The sequence below is a fragment of the Ictidomys tridecemlineatus genome, chromosome 1 (genome assembly GCF_052094955.1).
Source record: "Ictidomys tridecemlineatus isolate mIctTri1 chromosome 1, mIctTri1.hap1, whole genome shotgun sequence".
NCBI lineage: Eukaryota > Metazoa > Chordata > Mammalia > Rodentia > Sciuridae > Ictidomys > Ictidomys tridecemlineatus.
Window position 1 is genome coordinate 145,524,929 of NC_135477.1, and position 27,928 is coordinate 145,552,856.

Here is a 27,928-nt window from a genome sequence, read left to right on the forward strand (position 1 = left end):
TTCATTCCACTATTTGACTAAATCTTCTCAATAAAAAGCAAATCAGTGGTGGTGGATGGGGGGATTTTCCTCTGGTCTTTGAAGAAATCTATACCATCCTGCTCACTTCAGCAGTCCTAAATTGAATAAATTGTAATCTTAGTAAGACAACATTTCAGGTTGGCAGGAGGGTAGAAAGTTCATTATAAAAGGTTGGTGTGTTTTAGTTTGGCTAAAGTCTACATATGGAGATGTGGCAAATACTTTAGAGAGAATCCGGACCTGCTCTCTCCAATATGCTAGACCCCAAATTATCTGTTTACAGCTAAATTAAATGAAACCAAAATGAAAATTTGAGATTCTTAATCACACTAGCCATATTTCAAGTAGTCAGTAGCCATACAAGGTCAGTGGCTATTGTGCACAGTATAGATATGGAACATTTGCCTCATCACAGAAGTTTCATTGGTTGGAGCTGATCTGGATCATGAAGTTGGCTGTGACATTTCTGTTTCCACTGAGGAAAGAACAGACCCGAGTGGAAATTAGAGCATGTGGTACAGATTAGGCACTTAAAGGCACTCTCCTGGGGGTGGTTGGAGCCTGAGCTGCGTAACCAAGTGAGTGCATATAGTTTCTTTCCTCTTTCTCTGAAAACACAGGGAAAAGTCACTTTTATTTTGAGGTATGGTTCTGCATGGATTTGTAGAATTTTCTAATTTAAAACAGAAGTTTTCAAACTGGATTGTGACCTATTAGGTTGTAAGTTAAATGCAGTGAGTTGTATTGGCATTAAAAACCAAAGAAATAGAATGAAGATTCAGTATGTTTCACATGTCAATTTATTTTGAGTAAATATTATTTTGTAAAAATTTTGTTTCAAGTATGTCTCTGTTTGGATACACTGGTTCACCATGTAAATTGTGTATTTTAGCCTGAATCATGTTTAAAATGTTTGAAAGCCAGTTCTGAAGTTGAAAAACTATGAAAATGAACTCTTAGGCCCTGAAGCAAATAGCAAGCAGCAAGTGAATGTTTAGAAGCTGTGTTAGCTGTTTATACCAAAGGCTGCTATTAGCTCTTTCTTTAAAGCTGCTCATAGAAACAAAAGGGAAGCGGGCATTTTGCTTTCTTATGAGAACTTTAAGGCAAGCATGCATGGGTGTACTGGACAGAGTAGATGGGGTGGAGCATCACTGTTAACTAGTGTCCTCTACTACCTATCAGCAAATGCATTTGTGAAGTGGGCATCTTATAAATGTGATGTGGAACTCAATTACATTTGAGAACTTTATTTCCATTTTGTTTGAAGCAATTTTAACACAAGAGTTATTTTATTTCCATGGATTCTGCTAAGTGAAGTGGTTTGTATATACAAATTGTATATATCACTTTGTTCAGTACCTTCTTATGTTTAATTAGGCCTTATATAAGAGAGGCAGTGAGGATTTTGTTTTCTGACACAAAAGATCTAACCTTTCTTATTCCCCTGCACTCCCCACCACCATCTATCCTAAAAAAAAGCATAGCTCTATGCTTTCCAGAGCTGCAAATGGGGGAAACAGTCTTCATTTCATTATCTAACTACTGGGGTTTCTGCTTATAATTGACCTTTGGCTTAGTTTGAGAAGGGAACTGCTAAAACCTAACAGGTAGTTTGTTTTCTCTTGCTGACTCCAGCTCTCTATTGGACAGAGGAAAATAACACAGGTTGGAGAACGAGCCCCAGAACTCTGCACTTGGAGATACTGGTTTCAGAGCTGCACGTCATCTCCCACCCTAGAGAGTTCCCGAGAAAACTTAGCACTATCCCCAAATTCTGCTTGTTTGGTTATTTGCTTATTGTCTGACGTCTCTTTATTTAATTAGAAGATGAGTTCTGGGATGGCAGGCACCTTCCCTGTTTTGCTTACTACCATCTCCTTGAATTTGGGATATAATAAGTGTCCACTATAATTGCTTAGTTCACTGACTCACAAAGTGTCATCCCCAAATCAGAAATGTCAGCTTTATTACTAGCAAATTCTGGAAGCCCTCATCTGGCCTATTGAATTGGGAACTCCTGGGTACAGCCTTCCCGTGTGTTTTAACAAGCTCCCACGTGATTTTCCTCCACATTGTCGGAGGACCACAGGTTTCATGAGTCCTTAAATTAGGAGATGTCAGGGTGTTATGGGAGATTTCTGTAGCTCTTCTTAGTTGTGCATCAAAGTTTTCATAGAGATTTAGAAAAGATGAGAATACATTATTTTTTTTTTAAATGTGAGCCTGTGAGTTAGTCTCTTGAAGTGCTCACGGCTGGACTCAAAAGACTTTCTTCATGTGATCTGGACCTTCTGTGATTCCTGTGAAGATATAGAAATTCTAAAGGTAAGTCTGGCACTTGATGGTGTATGGCTATGTTGACTAACAGAATCATCAATTTTAGAATATATATGTAGATATGAAAATGTTTTAATTTGAACTAGTCATTCTGCTTTCTACCCTGGGTAAATGGTTTGAAGCCCTATTATTGCTGATAGAGCATTTGTCTAAGTCTGTTAAAATCTCTAAATGTCCAACTGGCATGGAACAAGTAAATTATGACATAACCCTTCTTTGAAATATTGTGTAGCCAAAAAAATTATTCCAGAAGAGCTTTAAATGACATGGAGTGCTTAACATCTAAAGCTAAATGTATTAGTATATGTAAATAAAATAACAGAAAAGAGAAAGGGCACATTGTAATAATACCTTTCCAGGATGGTGGAATAGAATTGATTTCTTTAAGTTTTCTTTGCATGTTTAATTTGTTTACAGTGAATAAATATGTAAATTGAAATGTAACTTTTTTATATTAAAAACTGAAAAAATTAAAAGGGAAAAAATCCATGGCTTTACTGTGCTGATATAACAGGTTCATATCTTCAATTTAGTCCATTTATATGTTTTTTGAATGATCAAGTCAATTATGTTTTAGCATTTTATAAAGACCCCCCCCACCCCTGAACAGAGAGGCTTGAAGTTTTGTGTCCTTTCCTAATGTTTATTTATTTTTTCTCAAACTGGTGTTTAAAATTGCAGAATTCTTAGTGTAGTTACAACAGCTGCAGAACATTTAGTGTCTGAAAATTCACTTTCAAAGGAACACATTCATAGAACACACCACTAAGAGGCACTTCCATGGGGTGTCTCAAGAGGAGGAGAACCAATTTGAATCGGTCAACTTTTTCAGAAGACTTAAGATGATGAGAGATACCTGAAGCCTGAGATAACGCTTCCATGAGGGTGGGATTTGAAGCTCAAATTCAAAGAGCAAACATCAGTCATGTTCCGAGAGCCCTGTTCTGCTTTTATGATTTATATGATTGATCTATTGTTTGTATGATTTTTTTCTTTTTTTGGATAAAATATAACTCAGGGGAAAATGGTACTTAAATCCATAGTTCTGAGTAGTAGAAGCATCTTGAGATCATTTCAAATTTATCATGATAATGGCCTCACGTAGAAATTAGGAGCATCTAGTTACTGAGACCTTGGACTTTGGAAACTGCACACATTTTTTACTTTTATATGGCAACATGGGCATAGTCTTTTGCAAGTTTATTACAGCTTTTAGTACAGCAATACAAATTCAAATCTTTGATCTACTTGGAATTATGTTTAGTGTAGGGATAGTTTTGCTCCCTATGTTGGTGAGTAGTTAGTCACCCTACCATCATTTATTGGCTTGAAATTCAGGATTTATAATATAATAAGTTCTCTTATGTATTCAGGCCTCTTTCCACTCTGATCTATAGGTTTCTTTAAGTAGGTAACTGTACCAACCCTCCATGTGTGATATGCTGTTTTACCACTTGATAGTGCTAGTTCACTCTCAGCAGTTCTCATTTTTCCAATGGTGGTTTCGATTATTCTATATATTAACATCATACATCTTAAGATGTATTTTAAGTCAACTTTTTCAATTTAAAAACTAGTGAGAAAACTGACATCTTTACAACGTTGAGTCTTCTTTTCCAAAATATAAGATATGTCTTTGTTTTTAACAACCCTGTATAATTTTTTCTTGGTATTTCAAAATGTCCTTCATCTAAAGATATGATCACTTGTAAATGTCTTTTTCATGTATTTATCTCCTTGGAGACATTGCAAATTAGATATTTTTTCTTACACTTTATAGTTGCTCACTGCTTTGATATAAAAAAACTCTATTGTTAGTCTGTTCATATACTAACAAGAGACATTACTGAATTCTGTTACTATTTCTTTTAATTTTCACTTAATTTTCTTAGGCTTTAGAGAGGTGAAGTCATATTTTGAAATACTGAGTTTCATCCTCTATTCCGATTTTTATTACTCTTATTATTTTTTTTTTACTTTTTTTATTACTTATTTTTTTATTGGCTAATTTAATTTTATTTAATACCTAATAATTAGGTATTCATACTGATTATTTTTTAAATATAGAAACATTTTATAATTTATAATTTGTTTATTCTAATTATGTATATATGACAGCAGAATGTATTTTGATTCATTGTACACAAATGGAGCACAACTCTTCATTTCTCTAGTTGTACATGATGTAACCTTACACCATATGTGCACTTATACATGTACCTAGGGTAATTATGTCCATCTCATTCCACCATCTTTCCTGTCCCCATGTCCTGTCCTCTCCCCTCCCCTCCCATCTCCTCTCTCCTCTCCCCCTCCTCTCTCCTCTCCCCCTCCTCTCTCCTCTCCCCCTCCTCTCTCCTCTCCCCCTCCTCTCTCCTCTCCCCCTCCTCTCTCCTCTCCCCCTCCTCTCTCCTCTCCCCCTCCTCTCTCCTCTCCCCCTCCTCTCTCCTCTCCCCCTCCTCTCTCCTCTCCCCCTCCTCTCTCCTCTCCCCCTCCTCTCTCCTCTCCCCCTCCTCTCTCCTCTCCCCCTCCTCTCTCCTCTCCCCCTCCTCTCTCCTCTCCCCCTCCTCTCTCCTCTCCCCCTCCTCTCTCCTCTCCCCCTCCTCTCCCACTCCCCTTTGCCCAATCAGAGTTCCTCCATTCTTCCCATGCCTCTCCTCCCAATTATAGATCAGTATCCACTTATCAGAGACAACATCTGGCTTTTGATTTTTTTGAGGATTGGTTTACTTCGATTTGCATAATATTGTCCAACTCCATCCATTTACCTACAAATGCCATAATTTTATTCTCTTTTATGCTGAGTAATATTCCATTGTGTATATATGCTACAGTTTCTTTATTCATTCATCTATTTAAGGGCATCTAGGTTGCCTCCACAATTTAGCTATTGTGAATTGAGCTGCTATAAACATTCATGTGGCTTCATCACTATAGTATGCTGATTTTAAGTCCTTTGGCTTTATAGACCGAGGAGTGGGATAGCAGGGTCAAATGGTGTAGAAATGTTTTTAGTGATTATGATGATGATAAATAATCATGAACATGTGTATGGTACTAATTATATTTCAGAAACTCTTCCAGATGTTTTACATGTATTAACTTACTATCCAGAATGGCTGACATTTGTCCTGAAAAATGTTAACATTAACATGCAGTGAAGCTCCCATGTATTTATATTTTATTAAAAATTAAAATTCTTCATCCTTTCCAGATTTTTAAATTCAAATACCTTTTCAGCCTCTGTACTGCTGGTGATATAGGGTGCTTTTCTCTTCTGACTTATTGATAGAGTGAATTACATTAATAAGCGTCTTAAAATTGAATCTCCCTGGCATGGTGAGTGATACATCATTTTCTTAGTGTGATTCTGGCTTCTGTTTGCTTTTATTTTTATATAGAATTTTTGTATTAATATTCATGAGTCAGATTAGACTATAGTTTTCTTGCTATATTTATCAGATTTCTGTATCTGTGTGATACAGAACTTGGGGGGAAAAAAGTCACTTTGTGTTCTCTGCATTCATGCTGGGAAATTTTGAGCAATTGAGTTGATTCCCTGAAGAACTATAGAACTCACCTGTGATATCATGTGGCATGTGTTTTATGTGAGACAGTTTTTAAAATAACATTCTGAATTTTTTTCACTATTGCTTTTTATTCCTAGGGTCAGTTTTAGTAACACATGTTTTTCTCTCGTTTTCTTAGTTTACACAAGGATTTGTATAAATTTTGACAAAGCATTCTCTTATAATTTTTCCTCTACTTCATTTGAGCAGATTCACTTTTTCTGTTCTTCACCTCATCCCTCCCACGTGTCTAAATTGGATGGCTATCTGTTTATTCTATTTCTTAAATCCCACCCCAAACCAATTTTACACTTAGATTTAATCTCAAAATGAATGAGTGATGGAAGGGTTTGCATGGAGTTTCTAGCAATTCGAGAAACATTACTGCATTTGGTTCATACGTTTTAGTAATGTTTTTCCAAAATATTGACTTTTCCAAAATACTGACTTTATTGTTATCAAAGATTCAGGATTTTTTAAATAGTTATGCTTTCTAGATGAAAGAGACGATAGGAACCTGAGGTGCTGTCTGGCTGTGTAGCAATGGAGTGAGCCTGAGTGCACTCAGCAGGGGGCAGGGTTCAAGCCTCCAGGTGATTTAGACTGTGGTGGTGAGTCAGCCCTGTTTAGCAGGATGGGCTTCACGGACATCAAAGGGACAGAGTGCCCTAGAATTCTTGTTGATCTTGAGCAATTTTCATTTTTATTACACACTGTATCTCCTTTCCTCTGGCCAAGCTTAGGCCAGTGACAATACATGCTGGTTAATTGGCAGGTTAATGTAGTAGGTATGAGCAGACACATTGGGGAGGGGAAGGAACTGGCTTCATGGATTGCCTGATTCTAAGCACCAGGGACCTGCCTCCGGGTATGAGAGACCCTCCAGTGGAGTCATCATATATAATCAGCCATTTTCTCAAAAAATATGCTAAACCTCATGGATGTTAGTGGAAGTTTCCCGTTTAGTCCCTAATATGTATTAACTGATTCCTGAGCAAAAGTATATCAAGTTAATTGACATCTGCTAGTGATCCATAGTGGACAAGGCCCCAGGCTTAGGATTAGTATGCCTTAATGGGGTATATAAGGGCTTAGGATTTGAAGCTTACTTAGTTGGGATATATGTGGAACTGCTAAAGACATGTGGTCTTCCCAGAAGGGTAGATGCAAGATGACGTATTAGAGGTTAGGAAAAAAAAAATGTTTGAATCTCTATTTGTACATCTTCTTTAAATATTTTCATAAATGTAAATGCTTTAAAACACAATACTCTAGAAATTCAGAAATTTATGTGTGCATAAATATGTACGCACAATTTACTGATAAGAAAAAGATTGAAGACCATACGTATCTCTCAGGTTGCTGTTTAGCAAAAATAATGTTGAGAAAACCAGTGATTATTAAAAAGACAAATAGTGTGTTTTTCAGGAATTTATATGCTAGTAGGGAAGAGAGATAACCCCATAAATAAAGATAATGACAGTGTATGTGATAATTTGAATCAAGGAAATAAACAGTGGAATGTGACCAGCACAAGGTGGGCTGGGGTGAGGGGCCTGAGTCCTGAGTTTGGGAAAAAATCATGCCAAGGGCCAGGTGAGCATAGCTCTTGGAGCATATAGAACAAGAAGCAAAAGGCCCGAGGTGGGGGGTGTGACAGTGGTGATGGGGGTGGTATGGCTTTGAAACTCTCAGGAGAGTGTGGCTGGAGCAGACAGAAGGAGTAGGGGTAGCACAAGGTGGATCAGGCAGCAGCCACAGGGGTCAGTGTTCTGTAGCCCATGGGGAGGGATTCTGGGGCCAGGAATCTTCTAGGCCTATGTGTGTCTCCTGGTATTATCCATTTATCTCTACTGCTTGAAACCCTAAAAGGGAAATATTAAACATTTGAGTAAAATTAATGAATGAGTGATGGAAGGATCTGCATGGGGTTTCTTGCGATTTAGACATATTTGTATGTGTTCTTGGATCTTGTTCCCAGCCCATTCCATGAGTAGCTTTCTGCTGTTATTTTCCACTTTATATTGTGGTACCAATAGAGGAGAAAACCCACAAAATAAAAACAAATGGGCAAAAAACATCAAGTAGCATTATTGTTTTAGGTGTCATTAGTGGTGTAGATCAAATATCATTCGAAGCGTCTACTGTCCACTTATTTTTTGTCAGCGGGAGCTGTAATTTCTTATGTATCATATACTATATAATAGAATTCATGTTTTTGAAATCAGAAAAATTCATCATTAGCACAAAAGAAATCATTAATTTCAAGTTATAAGGAATATAAATATATATATTTTTAGATTTACTATTTTGGGTTCAGATGCAATTTAAGAATTTCAATTTTTAAGAATGAGATTTATAGGTGGCTTTTTTACCCGCCCCCCCCTCAGTTATGGGGCTCTAACCCAGGGCTTCATGCATGCTAGGCAAGTGTTCTACCACTGAGCTACACCTTAGTTTCTGTGGGTGGCTATTTTTATATTTTAAGCAAACCTAAAGAGAAACTCATTTTATTAGAAGATTCTTAATTTTAATCACAAGTCAATGAATGTCAGGATGTGATATTAGTATCAAGAAGAGGCACTTAAAGGCCGTATGGGCTAATCAATCAATTTGAGTTGAAAAAAGGAACCTTTCGCCAAATTGCCAATCATTCAATAGAGGATGATTGTGTGAGCCAAGAGGCAACCAGCTGAAAGCAGTAGTTCCCAAGCACAGCTGGATTCCATAGTTATCTGAGGGAGCAACTGGAAACCATAGACCCTGGCGTTCTGTTGTTCAGGTGGTTCATGGACAAAATCTGTTTAAGGTGGCAGATGGGAGGGTCTGGAAGTCTGACCTTTTAGGGTCCTGAAAGTCTCCCTGCTCCTGCCTGTGGAGTTTTGCCTTGTTTGGTCTCTCCAACAGAGGAAGGCCACAGAAGTGAAAGGGGAATTCCAAGTCACCCCTCCCATTTCCAGGCAGCCCAGCTGACGGGTCCCTCCCTCCTCTGTGTCCAGGGCCTCTTCTTCCCAAGCTACCATTTTGCTCTGCCTTCCAGTCCTCTTCAGCCACCTCCTCATCACCTTCCCTCCATAGTTGAGCATTTCACAGGGCACTTGGATGGCTTGACCTTGACATCTCTTGGCACTCTTGCCTCTTCTGCCATGCACATCTTTCATTATTAGTATCTTATCCATCCACGTCTCATCAGGACCCAGCAACAAAACCCCACTTTATTAGAATGGTTCTTACAAAGGTTACCAATGATCTCCCAGTTCCCAAAACCCTATTTTACCTGCATTTATCATTCACCACAAGTGGACAATAATTTGAAAACTTTATTTATTTCAGTGTAGGGTATCAAATCCAGGACCTTGCACAGGCTAGGCAAGTGCTCTACCACTGAGCTGCACTCCCAGACCTTTTAAAATATTGAGATGGTGTCTTGCTGTGTTGTTTAGACTGGCCTTGAACTTGTGTTCCTCCTGCCTCAGCCTCCTAAGTAGCTGGGGTCACAGGCATGTACTGCTGCATCTGGCTTATTTTATTTTTTGAGTGACATATCTACTACATCTCTCCCTATTTCTCTCTGATCATCCTGATCTGTTTCATTCCACCACTACGTCCACCCTTCTTATCTTTTGATCCTTAATATTGGCAAGCTTTCAGCTTCTATATGAGCTGCCACCTTCTATCTCTTTGTTCTACGTAGGTGATCTCCTCCATTTTTAGTGTCCTGAGTCATACCAGCTGAGAATCCTAAAGTTCTCTATTCCATGGACTTTAGCGTCACATATTAAAATACACTCTGGACATTTTACCCTGTTTGGTTACAGGCTTTTCTAGCTCTGCTCATCCAGAACAGAACTCATTACCTTTCCAACTAAATCTATTTCTTCTCATGTTTTCCTGTCCTGCTTAAAGGTCCTTTCATTTATTTAATTTTTCAACCGAGAAAAGAAGTAGAAATTTTCAAATTTCTCCTTCTTCCTTACCCTTATCTTCAGCTGGTCATCAAACCCTATTGATATTTGCTTTAAGTCTCTCTCACATATTTCCTTAATTTTATATCTATCCATAACTGCTGGTTTATTTCAGATTCATACGATTTCATGCATAATTATTGCAGTATCTCCTAGTTTTCATTGCTTCCAGATTTGATCTTCTATGATTGAGCATGCTTGGCAGGTTCTTTGCAGTTTTCTTTCCCTATCTTCTCCTTTTCAGTTTAACTTTCATAGCATTATCCCAGCCCTGATCAACACCCATACCAGTGTCAGACTGAACTAGTTATTTTATTCTTTGAACACTATCTCAAGACTCAATGAGTGTTGCACACTTATTACTACAAATTGCCTCTCTGCTTGGAATACCACTTCCCCCAAATTCATGAAATCAGACTTCTCCATTACTCCTTTCAAACTAACTCAAATGTGACCTCCTCTGTGAAATGCTGCAGACCTTCCCACATAGGATTAACAGTTCCTTCCATGGTTGACTCAGGGTGTTCATGGATCACTCATAAACAGTCTGTTTTCTTTTTAATGAATTTACTAAAGAACAGACTCTTTATGGGCAGAAATTCCCTTCTTCAAGTACTTGGGTTGGTCTTGGCACAAGTTGGATATTCTGGAATGTTAGCTAAATCAGTAAGTGACTTTCTAATCTGAATGATATTTAGTGAAAATTTCAGGCTGGTCTTCAGTGGAGAGGACAGTTGAAACAAGAAGCTGTGAAATTTGGAGTCATAATGCTTCTATCTAGCCCTGAAAACTATAAAAGATCTGATGATGTAACCTTGAACTTACACTTAGTGTACCACAAAGGGACACTCAGAATCCAATTACTTGTTTCTGCATGCTTCTTTCTCCAAATCTCTCTTCCCCAATTTGAAGTTGTGTCACCACATCTCCAATCACAATATCATGCCTAAATCCTGGGGCTTAGAATTTATTAATTTAATTAATTTATTATTCTGCTTCCTTTGAATCTTTCATTTCTTGAGCTGCTCTATAGCGCCTTCTACTGCTACATAGCTTTCCACTTCCCTTTTCTCAGGCAGGAATTCTTCCCCTCTCAAATGAAGAACTCACCTGTCCTGTGAGTAACAGGACCCAGTAAAGGCTGGCCTAGACCTACTGTGAGGGGGTAAATAGACATGCACAATATATTTAAATTATTATGTTTTATCTCAAACTCCCATTTTCCATCATAATAAGCCATGGATACAGACAGAACAAAAAAATAGGGATAATAATTTTAAGGCTTTGAGGGAATATTTTGTTTGGAAAAATCTCAGATGAATCTTTTTTTTTTTTTGCAAGAGAATAGATCCTGATGTATCATGTGCAGCTGGCATGGTTCCAGAAGGTTCTGAGAGAATAGTGATAATCCAGGTACCATCAGCTACCATTTGTTCTATAAAACTTTGAGAGTGTTCTGAGAATAAAAGCTGGAAATAAAACCAAGACCTAATGCTCTGTGATAAGTTCCAAGAGACACATAGGCTTCCCTATTATTTAAGCAGTATATGAGTTATGTTAGTGGCCACAATTATTAACGGCTCCACAATGACATTCAAAAGTCCATGTGAAGAGCCAGGAATGACAGTAGTTTGCACAGTGTTTTATGGAAGGAAGGGAGGCCAAGTTGCTGCCGAAAACTGTATGAGAAGTTAAAGAAATAGTTCATTTATTGTTGGTTTTTTTTCCTTTTTATTTTTGTAAAAATATTTTTAGTTACACAATATCTTTATTTTTTTCATGTGGTGCTGAGGATCGAATCCAGTGGTTCACATATGCTAGGCAAGCATTCTACCACTACAACTCAGCTACAACCCAGCCCCTTAAATTGGATTTGTTAGATCTTATCTCATAGGCACATATGTCTTTCCTCTTTGTGTGTGTGTGTGTGTGTGTGTGTGTGTGTGTGTGTATGTATGCACACACACATGCACTTTGATTTTGCCAACAAGTACAAAGAAAAATCATTTATGGGGAGTAATACACTAATATTGATTGAAAATTTCTTACCTAACAATGCCGTGTGGATTAGTTCATCTCACAATAATCTTGTTAAGTAGGTAGCATTCTTCCCTTCATTTCAAAGGCAAACTAACTGAGGCTTAAAGAGAATTAATGACTTTGTATAAGTCATGCAGTCGGTGTAGGTGATGGCCCAGTATTAACTGTTGACTCTTCACCTAAGAAGCTGCACTTCTTGCTATTCTATCACTCCACCTTGAATCCCTGATGCCTTGAATCCCTGATGAGGGACCACCTTCAGGCTGCCTGGTCCTTCAGGTGAGATGAACAAAAAAATAGGCTTTCTGGATAGAAATGCCATTGTGGTAGGGAAACAGCAGATGATGAAAATCTGAGCCTTTGGCTATTTGGATGAGTAAAAACTAGGATTTGGGTATAATGGAGACTAGAATGGACTTGTACACTACAGAAATCATCCTAGAGCTATCACCTCACCTAATGTTCTGTATCAGGGCGGAAGCAAGATGAATTGAGGGTGTGGATTGTACTGGTCATGGGAAAAGAATAAGAAATCCAGAACAGAGAAAAAGCAAAGGGTGACAATTAAGTAGTTAGTTGTAAAAGGACAGGTTGTTTAGCTGAGTGATACAGACAATCCATAAAGACATGCCAAATTCAGGGAGAGTGAGACTTCTAAGCAGATGAGACATGCTGGGGTCCCTGTGGTTTTTCCCAGCACACAGAAGGTAACTACCAGGAAAGACATTGAAAATGTGGGAGGGAAGAAGGATTTAGAAGACATATATATTTTTGTTATAAAATTTCCATTTCTTTGGTTTCTAAAGTCAATCTTGCAAAAACATTTTGAAATAGAATCACAGTCCTGGGCTTCTTTCTCTACCAGAACTTTTCAATATAATTCACTTCAGGGGCTCTAATTTCCTCTGATGTCAAGATCCTGTGGTTTTACAACTAGAGATTGGCATCAGATATGTGGGGACTTATCTAGGTCATGTTTTACGATTAATGTATTCTACCCTCAGGATATTAGTGGCTTCTTTTCACTTATAATCAGATTTTTTTTTTTGTATTACTGTTAATGACCTTTTAACCTATTTTCATATAAAGTAAGACTTCCCCTCTGGGAATGGCAATTCTTTAATAGACTTAGGCATTGAATTTCTTTATTGAAAAAATATTTTTGTGGAAGTTTAAGGAGAGTATCTTACACACAAAATTTCCTTGTATTTGGAAAAATGTATAATTTGGCCCATTTTCAAGTAATGAGAACTCTAAATAGAACTGCATCTTTTTTTAATTTGCTAGTTAAAAAAATTAGAAAGCTTGTGCGGATATAAAAAACTGTAAATGGAAATAAAAATAGGAACGAAAATGAGTCCCAGATTTAGGGAAGATGACAGCCCTTTTTAGTGCCACTATCCCAAGACACCCTTTACAAACTCTTCTCTGTTATATGTTTTTAATGGAAAGCAGCTGCCCTGGAAGGCATTGTTTACAATGGATCTCTGTCATAGCTCTGCATTGTAGCTATAAATAATGTCAACATATTCTCCTATCTAGCAGCCTAAATGCTAATACCACCCATCTATACCAGATGAGGTTATATTATTCTTCCTCAAACATATTCATTATCATCTCATGCTGTCCCCAATCCTGAGGATAATGATGACCCTTTGTCACACCATTCATCAATGCCTGTGATTGTTTGCAGCTGAGGCTGTTGACCGGAGGGTGCTCTGCCACCCAGCTTCTCTATGCCCCATCTTATCATGACTACTCTACCTTCTTTTTGATCTCTTCCAAACTGTTTTCATCTTTTTCAATATGGACCTGTGGTTGTAGGAGTAAAGCCAATGAAAGGTGCATTCCTGTTTGCATCAAACATAATCATGCTGAGGTCTTGGCAATTCAACAAGGTAAAGCATGAGTCACTGTTGGAAGGTGTAGGGAGGATCTTGAAAAGCAAGTTGAAGGTCGGGGGAAAAACGGTGAGATAGTGCTTTAAATTTTTTTTTTTTTTTTTTGGAAAGCTGTAGTGAACTGAGACAAGTCACTCGGGATCATTCTTGGGTTCATTCTTCCCAGGAGGTTTGGAGGAGAATCAGAAGGCTTGAAAGCCTCAGTACAGATGCATTTTTTTTGGAGGGGGGGTGTTTCTCCATGTTTTGAGTTCTCAGGTTATGAATTGCATATATTAAATACTAAGAAACAGAGAACTGATCCATGTAACAGAATTTGTACAATATTTGAAAGAATGGAATTTAAAGCAGATGGGATTAAATTGATAGGGCACCTAAGCACAAAACAGGTATAGGACAAGGTATCTGATGCATGTAGAGCAGACTTGGAGGTTCTCTAAAACCCATTTTGGATAGCAGGTGCTGAAAGGGATCCCAAGGAAATCTTCTGAGGACTAGAATTTACACCAGCAGGTAGACCTTCCTCTTCCTACCACCTTGGTTGGTGGGAAGACTAAGGAGCCCTTTCACCAGAGATTAGCCATTGGCACACCACACAGCTTTCTCTAGTAACTGGAAAAAGACTGTCCATAAGCAGGCTAACAGTGATTCAAGTGCAAAATAAGCTAGAAAATCCAGATCACCTAACACTTGAAGAATGAACATCACCAACTCTACACAAGATTCACTATCTGAGGCTACAAAGTATTTTAAAAGAAGTATGTTTACTGTCCTCCACTAAGTATGAGGTGAGAAGGTATCATATTTATAAAACTAGAATAATCAACATGAAAACCTTTGGAGACCTTGGGAATAGGAAATAAGATTATCCAAATTAAAAATGAATGTTACAAAGTTCTGTTAACTTGAATAGCAAAAGAAGCAAAGATTAGGCATCAAGACAGTAACCAAAGGTAATTTCCCAGAATTATGCAAAAAAAAAAAAGGAAGGAAGAAAGGTGACACACAATGATAGTCCCTGAAGTTTCCAATCTGTCAATAAGATCTCCCAAAGAAGAAAATGGAAGGGAGAAAATGTTCCAAGGAATAATAGAACAAAATTCCCCACAACTTGGAAGTTGAATGGGTACCGTGAGGCCTGGCACAATGGAAGGGATAAAAGATCTTCCACTGGACACTCCAGGGGAACATTTTCAGAGCATCAAGTAGAAAAGACCTGTCTAATGAGAGAAGCAAACATGTACATAGGAAAAATAATTAGACTGATATAAAGCTTCTCAAAGGCATCATTAGATGCAGGAAGATGAAAGTTTGGAAACCAAATTTTGGTGTTTAGTCAAACTCTCATTCATTCATGAGGACAAAGTTAACAATTTTCAGATATAATTTTAAAAGATAAATTTTACCATCTGCAAATCTTAGAAAATAACCAGCATGTATTTAAGCAAAATGAAAAAATATGCTTAAAGAAAAAGCCATGGATTATAAGAAATTGGGGGGTAGAGGAAGGAAGTGTCTAAAAAAATTGTAACTTTTTCTCAAAAATTGTTTATTCTTGGGTAAAAAAAACTGCACTGTCTTCATGTGAAGTTAGAAATGAAAGGAAGTATGAGCTAACATTCCATCCCCAATAAAATCATGGGATATTAACTAGCTCTGTGGCAGGAAATAAGTATAAATATTTTCACACAAGTAGGATATTTGGATTTCAGCCCATTGGGGTGTTTGGAGTGGGGGAATGGGGGAATCCAAACTGGATTACTCTAACAAACTACAAGGGGAGAAAAGAAACAACAAAATACAGTATACAGAAGAATAAGGGGGCTAATAATTCCAAATATGACATTTGTTTTGGCAAATGTGAATAGAGTAAATTCCTTGACTCTGGTTAGAAAATGTGAGATTGGATTTATAAAACAAGCTTCAGGTTATTTCAGGAAATATTAAAAACTCAATGAAACTAGAATTTGGGGAAACAAATTATGAAAAGAAATATCTCAGAATTTTCCATTCAACAGAAAACAATAAGATCAAAATTAGGAATGAAGGTATGAAGCATTAAAAATTTCATATTGATCAGATAAATCCATTAAAAAACATGATGAACCACTATCAACCTAGTAATATAGATTTGTGTTAAATAAAAGCAAAAACTGTTTAAAAAGTAAAGAATGGTCAAATGCATGAAGTGAAAGAAAAACCTCATTCAAAAATTGGTAGACCCAGCAGATGAAATGGATTAGGTGATGCCCACAAATTTGATCTAATGAATATATATTCAAATTTGTAAGCTAAAGAGTCATTTCAGACATAGATGTCATATTCACAGAAAAACTGAGGTAAAATATCTTGAGATATTATTAATGAATCAGAATGAAAGGACTCTGATAAAAATATAAGCTTTTAAATGCATTTATTACATTACTAGAAAAACTTGATTTACAAAACAATAATGGAAATAATGTGTTTGTTTTGTTTTTTGGTACTGGAGATTGAACCGAGGATGGTTAAACACTGAGCCATATCCCCACCCCACCCCACTTTTCCCTGTTTTCTTTTCTTTTTTCTTCTTCTTCTTTTTTTTTTTTTTTTTTTTTTTTTGGAGACAGGTTCTTGCTAAGTTGCTTAGGCCTTGCCAAGTTGCTGAGGCTGGCCTCAAACTTGTGATCTTCTTGCCTGAGCCTTCTGAGTCACTGGGATTATAGGTATGCACCACCACACTTGGCTGGAAATAATGTTTTTAAAAGATGAAAAAACTAGTATGTAAAAAGCACAAATTAGTAAAAAATTAAGTGTAGACTTTATCAGTGGAAGAATAAGATTTCTTTCTTTAACTAGAAAAAAGAAATTCTGGACAAAACTAACTAGAACTATGACAAAGATTCAAAAGCTTTCAAAAATTAAAAATACCCTACAATTAAAGATTTTAGGAAAATTTAAATGAACAAGTATAATATTTTACTCATATACTAGGGAATCTAGAAGAAATGGATAAATTTCTTAAAAACAAAATAAACTAAAATTGATTGAAAAAACCTAGAATATCTAAACAGGTCATCTTTTCATCTAGAGACAGCTCAGTCTCCCTTGAATATGAATCTGCTTTCCTAAATAAGTTTTTTTCTCTGAAAAAAATCTTCCTAGAGCACTAAGTACAAAAGTCAAAATACTTAATGTTTGTTTGGATCCCAAGCACTAATTACAATAAATTGTAACCAAAATTGTTTGTTTCTGTGGCTTTCCAAAAAATTTTGAGAAAAAGCAGAACAGATCCTCCTGTCTCTTTTTTAGCCAATTATAGAAAACTCTTGAAGTTACAGAAATTTGACGATGAAGTTTTCCCCCACCTATCTATTTCAAGATATTTAATTTCCCAAAGCAAGCAGCTAAGTCATCATAAAACAATCAGCAGATAGAAGAATTTTCCTTTTCTTAGTAACATTTGATCCCTGAAGGGAACAAGCAAAGATTAAGATAGTTGTCATTATGTGAAAGCAATATCCTGTTAAACTGATTCATATAAGAAATGGAAATGAAGTGTTTCTAATTTACTTTTTCACATATATCACAGAATGGAGAGCATATGATAACATTTAATGAGAGAATTAATTTTTTTGCAGTGTTCAGTTGATGAAAATAATGTTGGAGCACGAAGGAACGCTGAAGATAGAAGATGGTGCTTTAAGCATAAGTGATGAAGTGTCAGGTGGAAGTTGCATTAAGTTTGGCACACATCATTAAACAGTGTCTGATATGAGCAGATGTTCCATTTTTCACACGGAGGAGGTGGTTCAGGATATTCTATTGTAACATAACATGATAAAATGGCATAATTTACCATGAAAGTAAAATAAGTCATTCATCTTGAATGTGGCAGTTGGTCTCTGTTTGTGATGAGTGTTGATGATTTTGGTTTTCTGTAGTGGAAACCAAAGATGATTCTGAAGAGGCTAAATATCCATTTGTTATTGTCTATATTTTATATTATCCACACTATACTGATACAGTGCCATGGGTAGGTAACACCTTTAATTACTCGATGATGTTTTAAGTGGTATATTTTAAAACTGTAATTTCCTCTCAGTCACTATTCTACCCTTCAATTCTTATTCTGCCAACTAGCTATGCAGGGAAGTGACTAAAATATAAGAAGTAAATTCTTTGGAGGATCAACTCCCTAAGATCTCTTCTTCTACCTTCATTTTCATTTTTTCTTTTATCTTTTTATTGACTTATTTTTTAAAATAAGTGCATTATAGTTATACATAACAGTGGAATTTGTTGTGAAATGTTCATACATGCACATGACATAATAATTTGGTTAACTTTATTCTGCTTTCCTCTACTTTCTCATCCCTCCTCCCTCTCTTTTATTCTCCTTTCTCTACATCTCTGCTCTCCCTTCTGTTTTCATGAGATCTGCTCCCCACCATGCACCCACTGATTTAGATTTTTCATTTCTCTCTAGCTTCCACATATGAGAGAAAACATTCAAACCTTGACTTTCTGAGTCTGGCTAATTTCACCTGTCCTGATGTTCTCCAATTCCATCCATTTACAAGTAGTAATATAATTTCATGCTTCTTAATGGCTGGATAAAACTCCTTTGTGTATATATAACACATATTTTTATCCATTCATCTATAGACAAGTACCTGGACTGGTTCCACAAGTTGTTCTATTGTGAATTGTGCCACTATAAACATTGATATAACTGTATAATAAGATGCTAATTTGAGGGGTTGTTGGGGAGATAAATATTGAGAAGTGGGAGAAGTGGGTGCTAAGATGATTCTATTTCTACTCTTTTTTGAGGACTGTCCATACTGCTTTCCAGAATGGTTACACTAATTTGTGGTCCCACCAATCATGTTTAAGTGTACCTTTTCCCCCACATCGCATCAACATTTATTATTACTTGAATGTTTAATGATTGCTGTTGTAACTGGAATGAGATGAAATCTCATTGTAGTTTTGATTTGCATTTTTATGATTTCTAAGGATTTGAACTTTTTTTCATATATTTCTTGGCCATTTACATTGTTTCTTTTGAGAAATGTCTGTTTAGTTCTTTTGCTCATTTATTGTTTTTTTTTCTTTTGGCATTGAGTTTTTTGAGTTCTAGTTATATTATGTTTATCAATCTTTAGTTGGAACAGTAGCTGACAAAGATCTCCAATTCTGTAGGTTTTCTTGTCATATTCTTGTTTCCTTTGCTGTGAAAAATCTTTTGAATTTGAAGCTACCACATTTATTTATAGTTGTATTTTTTGTTTAGAATTCTAAAGGAGTCAGTGTCCACACGAATATTTTGGAGTGTTGACCTTATTTTTTTCCCAAGCAGTTGCAGTGCTTCTGGTCTAATTCCTAGACCTTTGATTCACTTTGAGTTGATTTTGTGCAGTGTGAGTGTTAAGGGTCTAGTTTCATTTTCCTACATGGATATCTGTTTTTCCCCAGTACCTTTTGTTTAAAAGCTATCTTTTCCCCAATATATGTTTTGGGCAATTTTGTCAAGGATCAGATAGCTCTATGTGGAATCATATCTGTATCTTCTATTCCATTAGTCTTTGTGGTTGTCTTTAAGCCAATACCATGCTGCTTTTGTTATTATAGCTTTGTAGTATAATTTGAGACTTTTTTGTGTGTGTGTGTGGTGCTGGGGATTGAACCCATGGCCTTGTGCATGTGAGGCAAGCACTCTACCAAATGAGCTATATCCCCAGCCCTGTGTAGTATAATTTGAGATCAGTAATGCCCTCATCATCACTCTTGTTTCTTAGTATTGCTTTGGCTATTCTAGGTCTTTTATTTTTCCATGGGAATTTTAGGATAATTTTTTCTAGCTCTGTGAAGAATGTCATTAGTATTTAGATGGGGATTACACTGAATCCATTTATCACTTTTAGTGATATGGGCATTTTGACAATATTAACTCTGCTTATCTAAGAACATGGTAGGTCTTTCCATCTTTTCAGGTCTCTTTCAATCTCTTTCTTCAATGTCCTATAATTTTCATTGTAGTGGTTTTTCACCTCCTTAGTTATGTTTATTCCAACATTTTTTGAGGCTATTGTGAATGGAATTGTTTTCCTGACTACTCAGCAGATTTATTATTAGAATATAATAAATAGCTTTCCTATACTTTTCCTTCTATACTATTGGTATTTGTATGATACTACTTTGTATCCTATATACTTGTATCCTGCTACTTTGCTAAATTTATCAGCTCTAGAAGTCTTTTGTTGGAATATTTTGAGTCTTCTAATTATGTTGTGAAAGTCAAATTTACATCCACCCTTGCCCCAGCTATCTTTCCATTTTTTTAAATATTGACACAAAAATGAGGAACTGACATGTTGTCATCAAACAGATAATTTGAAGACTTGTTTTCCTACTTGTATCCCTTTATTTTCCTTCTCTTGCTTCATTGATTGCTCTCGTTAGAGTTTCAGAAACTATATCATATAGAAGTGGCAAGAGTGTCATGTTCCTGATTTTCAAGGAAATTCTTTGCATTTCCTCCATTCAGAACGATTTTGGTTTTTGATTTGTCATATATAGCCTTTATGATGTTGAGGTTTGTTCCTTCAATTCCTAGTTTCTCCCCCATTTTTAACATGAATGGGTGCTGGGTTTTGTTGAATGCCTTTTCTGTATCTATTGAGTGATCATGTGATTTTTGTTCTTGATTCTATTTATGAGATAAATTACAATTATTGACATGTGTATTTTGAACTAACCTTGCATTCCTGGACTGAAACCAACTTGATTATGGTGTACAATATTCTTAATGTGTTTTTGAATACAGATTGATAATATTAAGAATTTTTGTCTCTATGTTGATCAGAGCTGTTTGTAGTTTTCTTTTTTCCATATGTCATTATCTAGATTTGGTGTTAGAGAATGAATTTGGGGGTGTTCCCTCCCTTTATATTTTATGGAATAATTTGGGGAAGATTTGCATTAGTTTTTCTTTAAAGGTCTTATAGAGTTCAGCTGATAATTCATTTGGTCCTGAACTTATCATTGTTGAAAAGCTCTTAATTGCTGCTTTAATCTCATTGCTTGATATGGTCTTTTAGGTTTTCTATATCCTCTTGTTTCCATTTGAGTAAGTCATATGTGTCTACAAATTGGTCAATATCTTCTGTATTTTCTACTTTATTGGAATTTAAGTGTTTAAAATAGTTCCTAATGATTGGAATTTCAGTTATGGTGATATCTTCTTTTCAACTCTAATTTTGGTGCTTTGGGTGTTCTCTGTCTTTTGGTTACTTTGGCTAAGGATTTATCAATATTGTTCATCTTTTCAAAGAAATAATTCTTTGTTGCATTGATTCTTTGTATTTTTCCCAATTACATTAATTTGACTTTAATCTTAATTACTTCCTGTCTTCTACTAGTTTTAGAATTAGTTTGTTCTTGTCTAGGATCTTCAGATGTAACATTAGATTGTACATTTTTTTCTGAGTTCTCTAGTCAGATCTTGTGTATGGTAATGTTCATTATCATGTCAGTTCCTCATTTTTTGTGTCAATACTTTTATAAATTAAAAGACATCTGGGGCAAGGGTAGGTGTAAATTTGGCTTTCACAACTTCTCCAAATATAATAGGGGGACAGGATCACACCATTTCCTCAGTGTAATAGAGAAGTCGGGCATTACCAAACCTCAAATAATGTAAGTGGAAAAACAGATACTATATTCAGGGTGCTATGTTCCATGCTCCTAGCTATAAGCCTTTGGTGTGCATGGACATTTAGAAAAAAACTGTATTTCTGTATTCCATAGAAATATTCAACAGAAACCACCAACAGAAAGAAAAAGATTGAAAATACAGGAAAAATACATAGTGGCAGACCAGAGCCCTGCCTACAGAAAAAAGACTTAAATGTATGTATGTAAAATAAATAAAGAATCTTGGAAATGTAACACCCCAGGCAAGGAAGAGTGTTAAAGCAATGGAGACTAATCTTATTTTTAAGAATCTGGTGAAGGGAGTGGGGGTTGGGAACCAAGATGGGGATATTTAGATAGAAGTAGATAAAAACATCAGAGAACACACAAACTCTCCCATGTTTCATGTAGAACACAACAAGGCAAAACAAATCTGGTGGGAAAAGTAGTCTTCCATAGTCACAAAAGAACACTCTTGAACTAGAAATCTCACCCCAAACAGCTGGCTCTGTCCAGAAATAGCATAGATAATCTTCTTTAAAAGGAAAAAAAGAAAAAAAAATCCAAATGTTCAACCGATAAAGACTTTATTACCCTCACCATAATCTAACACAACAGCAAAACAGGAGAAAAATGTAATATTCCAAATTGAATTAAGTATCCTCAAGAAAGCATGTGGAAATAGAACAATTGAATTGAAAGTTTAAGTACTGAGAGCCCATGAAGTTGGTTCTCAACTTCACAGCTGTGAAGTGATTTCAACCTAACAAAATAAATAAAAGAATTTGTAAATAAATAAATAAATACTGGGAACAATGGGCAAAAACTAGAAGAAATTAAACAAGCTGATTAAACTCGGGAAACAAATACGAGAAAATATTAAAATCATATTAGAAATTTGGACTAAATTCTTCTAACTTGCATATTGAAAGCCCTCACTGGTCCCAATGAAAAAATTAACCCTTAATGATCACCTCAATGCCAGATCCTCATAAAACTATTAGAGAAAACTTAGGGTCTTAAGAGAAAAAGATTAATCAATTAGAAAGAAAATTAGATTGGCATGAAACTCCTTAGACATGGCAAACAAACAAACAAACCACCACCGCTACAACAAAAAAACCCAAGTCACAATGGAGCACCATATTAAAGAAACTCAAGAAATGTGAACCAAAGATTTTTCATGCAGTCACACTTTCAAGGGTCAAATCTATAGAGAAATTATTTTAAACAGAAAAGAACTCAGAAAATTCTGTATTCATAGTCCCTTTTTGAGGAACCTACTAGGCAATGGACTCCGGTTGACTAATAACTGGTGAGGGAATTTTAGTGAAAGGAATGATGGTCATTACTTCATTGCTTTATTATAATAAATCTAAGACTAAAAAGAGAAGAAGGGTGACGTATGAAGTGCATACTATGTGCCAATGTTACATGATTTATGTTCTAGTGAAAAATACTGTGACTAGAAAGATGAAAGTATAATAACTTCATTATAATTATTGTATAGGCATTAGATGGACATTAAATAATACCATTAAACACTGAAATAATAGCAAAATTCCAGAAAACTGGGAAATGTGTTTAATATAGTATAAATATAAAAGTAACCATAAAAACAAAAATACCTTCCTAAAACCCAAAAATACAGAGAAAAAAAGGAAAAACATAAACAGAAAAAAATTACAGGAAGTTATATAACAGAATGGAGATGAAAGGTAGCAATCTTACCAATAAATATTAATGGATTTAACACAGCTATTAGAAAGATGTTCAACTTGGCTTATAAAGGAAGGCCTACCTATGTACTATGTACAAGAGGCACACCAAAGCAATTCAGAAAGGTGAACAATAAACAAGAGGTAAAAATATACTAAGGAAATGGAAAAAAATAAAAAGCAGGGCTAGTAAATTTATATCATCTAGATATAAAATCTAGAAAATATTAAAAAATAAGGAATATTTTTAATATTAAAAACCACAATGGTTATCATTGGATATAAGGTGTTCCCCCAAAACTCCTGTTAATGCAGGAATATTCAGAGGAGAAATCATTAAATTACGAGAGCTGTAACCTATTTGATCCACCCTAGTTTGAATGGACTAGCTGGTAATTGTTGGAATGTGGAGCATGGCTAGAGGAGGCACGTCAATGGAGGCGTGCCAGGGGTGGGTGCATCTTCTTTGAGGCCCTTTCTTCCCTTTATGATTCCTGACCCCGCCATGAGCTGAGCAGCTCTCCTATGCTGGCTCCTTCCCTCATGGTATACTGCCTCACCCTGGACCCAGAGCAATGGAGTCGGCCATCATTTAACCGAGACTTCTAAAACTATGAGCCTCATGTAAACTTTTCATCCTCTAAGTTGTTCTTTTCAAATATTTTGTCCACAGCACCTAAAACGATAACTAAAACAGGAACTGGTAGTGGGAGTGGCAGCATTGCCGTGTCTTACCTGATCACGTGGTTCAGAGACTTTGGAGTGGTTAGCAGGATGAATTTTTTAAAAAGTTTAGAACTGCAAATTGGAAAATCTTTAGAATGTTATAAGAGTTTAATGGGCAATTCTGGTGGGAGCTTAGAAGACCAGAATATGGACTGTGTTCATAAAGTTTCAGAGGGAAATGAGGACTCAATTGGGAATTGGAATAGAGACCATTCATGTTATTAGCTTAAAAACAATAAAATAGGCTAAGGAAATAGTATAGAATACACAGACAGGGTAGTACATTCGGCAACAAAGAGACATCCGTAGAAATACTACAAATTACAGTATTGGAATATAATAGTATGATGCTAGACATATTATAAAAATCAAGGTCCTCGAACCTGGATACTTAATCACTTCCTAACCTTTTACTAACTCTTGATTTAAAGGAGAAATATAAAGTCATATAATAAAAATGCTAATGAAAACATTATTAAAACTGATAGAATACATTTAAAACTGTGAAGAGTGAGATTTGTAGCACAAAACACTCTTAACAAAAATGAAAGAATCAACCATAATCAATATGATTCTACAACACACATACTCAGAAAAATGAAAAATTATATCCCACTTATGTATGATATATCAAAGAGCATAAATGCATTCTACTGTCATGTATAACTAATTAAAACAAAAAATAATAAAAAAGGAACTCCAAGTATATAAACTTAGGAACCTCCATGAGATCTAGAAACATAAGGAAGGAAATTGGGATAATGAAAGCAGAAATTAGATCTACTCCTTGTCAGTTTTCTTCCTAATTAATAAAACTGACAATTTGAAAATGTTAACAAAAACAAAGGGAAGAATCACAAATATACAATATAAGAAATGACGAAGAAAAGAAAAGAAATGACAAAGGGAATAGGACTATTGAGTCAGACAAAATTTTAAAACATCAGACAGTTTTGAAGATTCTAAGAAAATAAATTTGAAAATGTAGATGAAATTGATGGATAATTTTCCTGTGGAGACATAATTTATGAAATTGACCCAACTGAAGAAGAAACTGAGAAGGTTATCAAGGAACTATCCCACAGAAAGGGCCATGTCTATGTGGGAATTCACAGAAAGACTTTAGCACACTTCAAAAAGCAGATGGTCCCAAGCTCTGTGAATTATTCCAAAGCATAGAAAATGAAGGGAAAGAAGCTGATGTTCTTAGGAAGCAAGTATGACATTGATGCATAATCTGATAAAGACAATACCAGAAATAAAAGAAATTCATAGGCCAATAACACCCATGAATATTGATGCAAAAGTTGAAATACATTATAGTTAATAGAATCTATCACCACTATAGCATCACTGTCTGTGGCAGGAAAAATAAAAGAATCCAGTGAAGACAGAAGCAGGAGAAGCTGCACACCATCATTCAGCACAGTCTTATTGATTGAGGCATCTGCTAGGGCCTCCAAAGTAGATTTTCATGTTACACAATCCACATTTTAAGCTAGATAATGCCAAACACTAACTCCAAACTTAAAAATCTGTCCAACCTTTTTTTTTCTATATGTGACAAGAGACAGCATAATTTTACTTGCCTAGAGTTTATTTTGGGTAGTATTCATTAAAACCAATATTTTTCTTAGATTTGTAAAAATTAAGAGGCATTGTACCAAATACACATTAATACATCTCTTTTTGGCAACATGTGCATTCATATAAATATTATAGAATTAGTGCAAAATTTACTCCAAAGTTAAATCAGCAGGTGTGTGAGTTGTGCTTTTGTAACATAGTACTGGCTGTCCCTGTTGTATTTTGTCCTCCTCCTTCCTCGGGTACACACTTATGAAAACATCATTAGTTTTATATGAGAAACAAATGATGACATACTTTTTACTCTGTAAATGCAGGAGATGATACAGGAAGAAGTAGGACTTTTGCAAACTCACTTGGAGTGTCCGCACTATGAACTGTTAACACAGTCCTGCACATTTTAGGATCATTTGATCAGTTGGCCTAACAGTTTAAAACTTCAGTTGAAATAAATTCCTATCTTTAAGTTTCAAATTCCCAAGCACAGTTTCTTGTTTCTATCCTAGAAACAAGTGATGTTAATAAAACATGTGACCTGTCCTCCTCCTTGTAACATTTTATATGTATGCTGTTCAATTTCTTGTACTACTGTATATAGTTTGCTTTTTTTTTCTGATGCATTTTGTGGTAACTATTTATATTTTAATTAAATATTGTTTGGAAGGTTGAGCAATGCTGTAAATATAGTTGAAAAAGAATGGATTTTTTTTGGTTTTGTTTTGTTTTTGAGAGAGAGGCCTGGGGTTGCTCTGTTGTTTATTTTCTGTTTGATATGTGCAGATACACATAGGATCTCTCAGCTGTAGTGTTTTCAACTTTAAAATTGAGAAAACAGTACGTAATATGATATATTTCAAGTTCCTGTTTCCTGGAAAATGAGAATTGCACAATATATATTTCTGAAGACATTATTTATCTGAGGCTCAAATATACTTTGTTATCAATAAACAATAGATTCTAACAGGTATATTAGTAATTTTATCATAGATGTAGGAACTTAGAGTCCAAAAATGTAATTTTTATATCTTCAACTAGAACATATTCAGGAAATTCAGAGAATCAACAGATTTGATTTTGGGGGGGGGTCATTTAAGATGCAAATAAATGGCAGTTATAGTTTAATATTTTAGCATAAATTTTAATAGCATGCCTTCTGACGCAGGAGAAATTCAGTCTGTACTGGTTATGACATCTGATAGACATATTTTAGTTACTAAAAAATTTTAAAACTTTATAAAAATGACACTAAAATAATGGCTTTGAAACTTTGTTCCCAAGAGCCCTAGGTTCTCCTCTGACTACTGCATTAGAGGATGGGAATGAGGCAGGTGGGCTTGGAGAATACCACCAATTTTATGTGCATTATATACTAATCTTTCTGTCTGATTTCAGTGAAATAAAATTAATAAGCTTCTCACACATGTGGAATTTAAATAATTGGCCTAATGATTTTTTTTAATACAAAATTCTAAAGATGGCTGAGAAGGCATGTGTTTAAGGATGAATTAGAGATTGTTTTCCTATCTATTTACTTGCATTACATATTTGGCCACTATAGAAATGTAGGTTTATAATTCCTATAATGATGTTATTCTGTTAACTGCCTCTCATATTTTTAATCAACTTTATTTAGGGTATATATACACACACACTCATTTATATATATATCCTATATTAGAATACATGTCCTATTTATTAGGGTGTTTTATATATATATGTATATAAAAACTGATCCATGTAAAGTATCTTATTTGAATATTTATGCAACTATAAAACTAACTGTCGTATATAAACCCATGAAAACAAGGCCACAATCAACATACAGAACATTTTCTAGATCACCAAAAGTTTTCTTGTGCCCCTCTATAGCCAATCTCTTCCTTTACCTTGGGGTGATCGTCTCTTTTCTATCATTGTAGATTAATTTTCACTTTTAAGAATTTGATATAGATGAGATCATATAGGATGCATTTATTTTTTAGCCTACCTTTTTCATTCAGCAGATTGATTTTTCAGATTCATTCATGTTTTTGCATGTATCAGGTTTTTTAAACAGATTTATTACTTGGATATATAACAATGTTTTTATCCATTTATTGGCTAAATGACATTTTCCCATTTAAAAATATATACATAAAGCTATTATGAACATTTGTGTTAAAGTCTTTGTGAGACTATCTGCTTACATCTCTCTTGGTAAATGCTTAGTTGTGGAAGGACCACAGGTATACATTTAACTTTTTGGGAAACTGACAGTTTTACAAAGTGGTTGTACAATTGTACATTCCCAGTAACAGCATGTGAGAGTCCCACTTGCCTCACCAATAGTTGATCCTGTCAGGCTTACAATGTTAGCCATTCCCTGAGTGTATAGAAGTATT

General features: G+C 35.4%; 1 long non-coding RNA gene across 1 annotated transcript in view; it reads left to right on the forward strand.

The window, feature by feature from the left end:
* Positions 1 to 1,689: 1,689 nt before the first annotated feature.
* Positions 1,690 to 27,928, forward strand: part of LOC144366454 (uncharacterized) — a 194,848-nt gene continuing 168,609 nt past the window's right edge. Inside the window, exon 1 of the long non-coding RNA XR_013425539.1 lies at positions 1,690 to 2,349. This is a non-coding gene — a long non-coding RNA (uncharacterized LOC144366454). The remainder of the gene's footprint in view (positions 2,350 to 27,928) is intronic.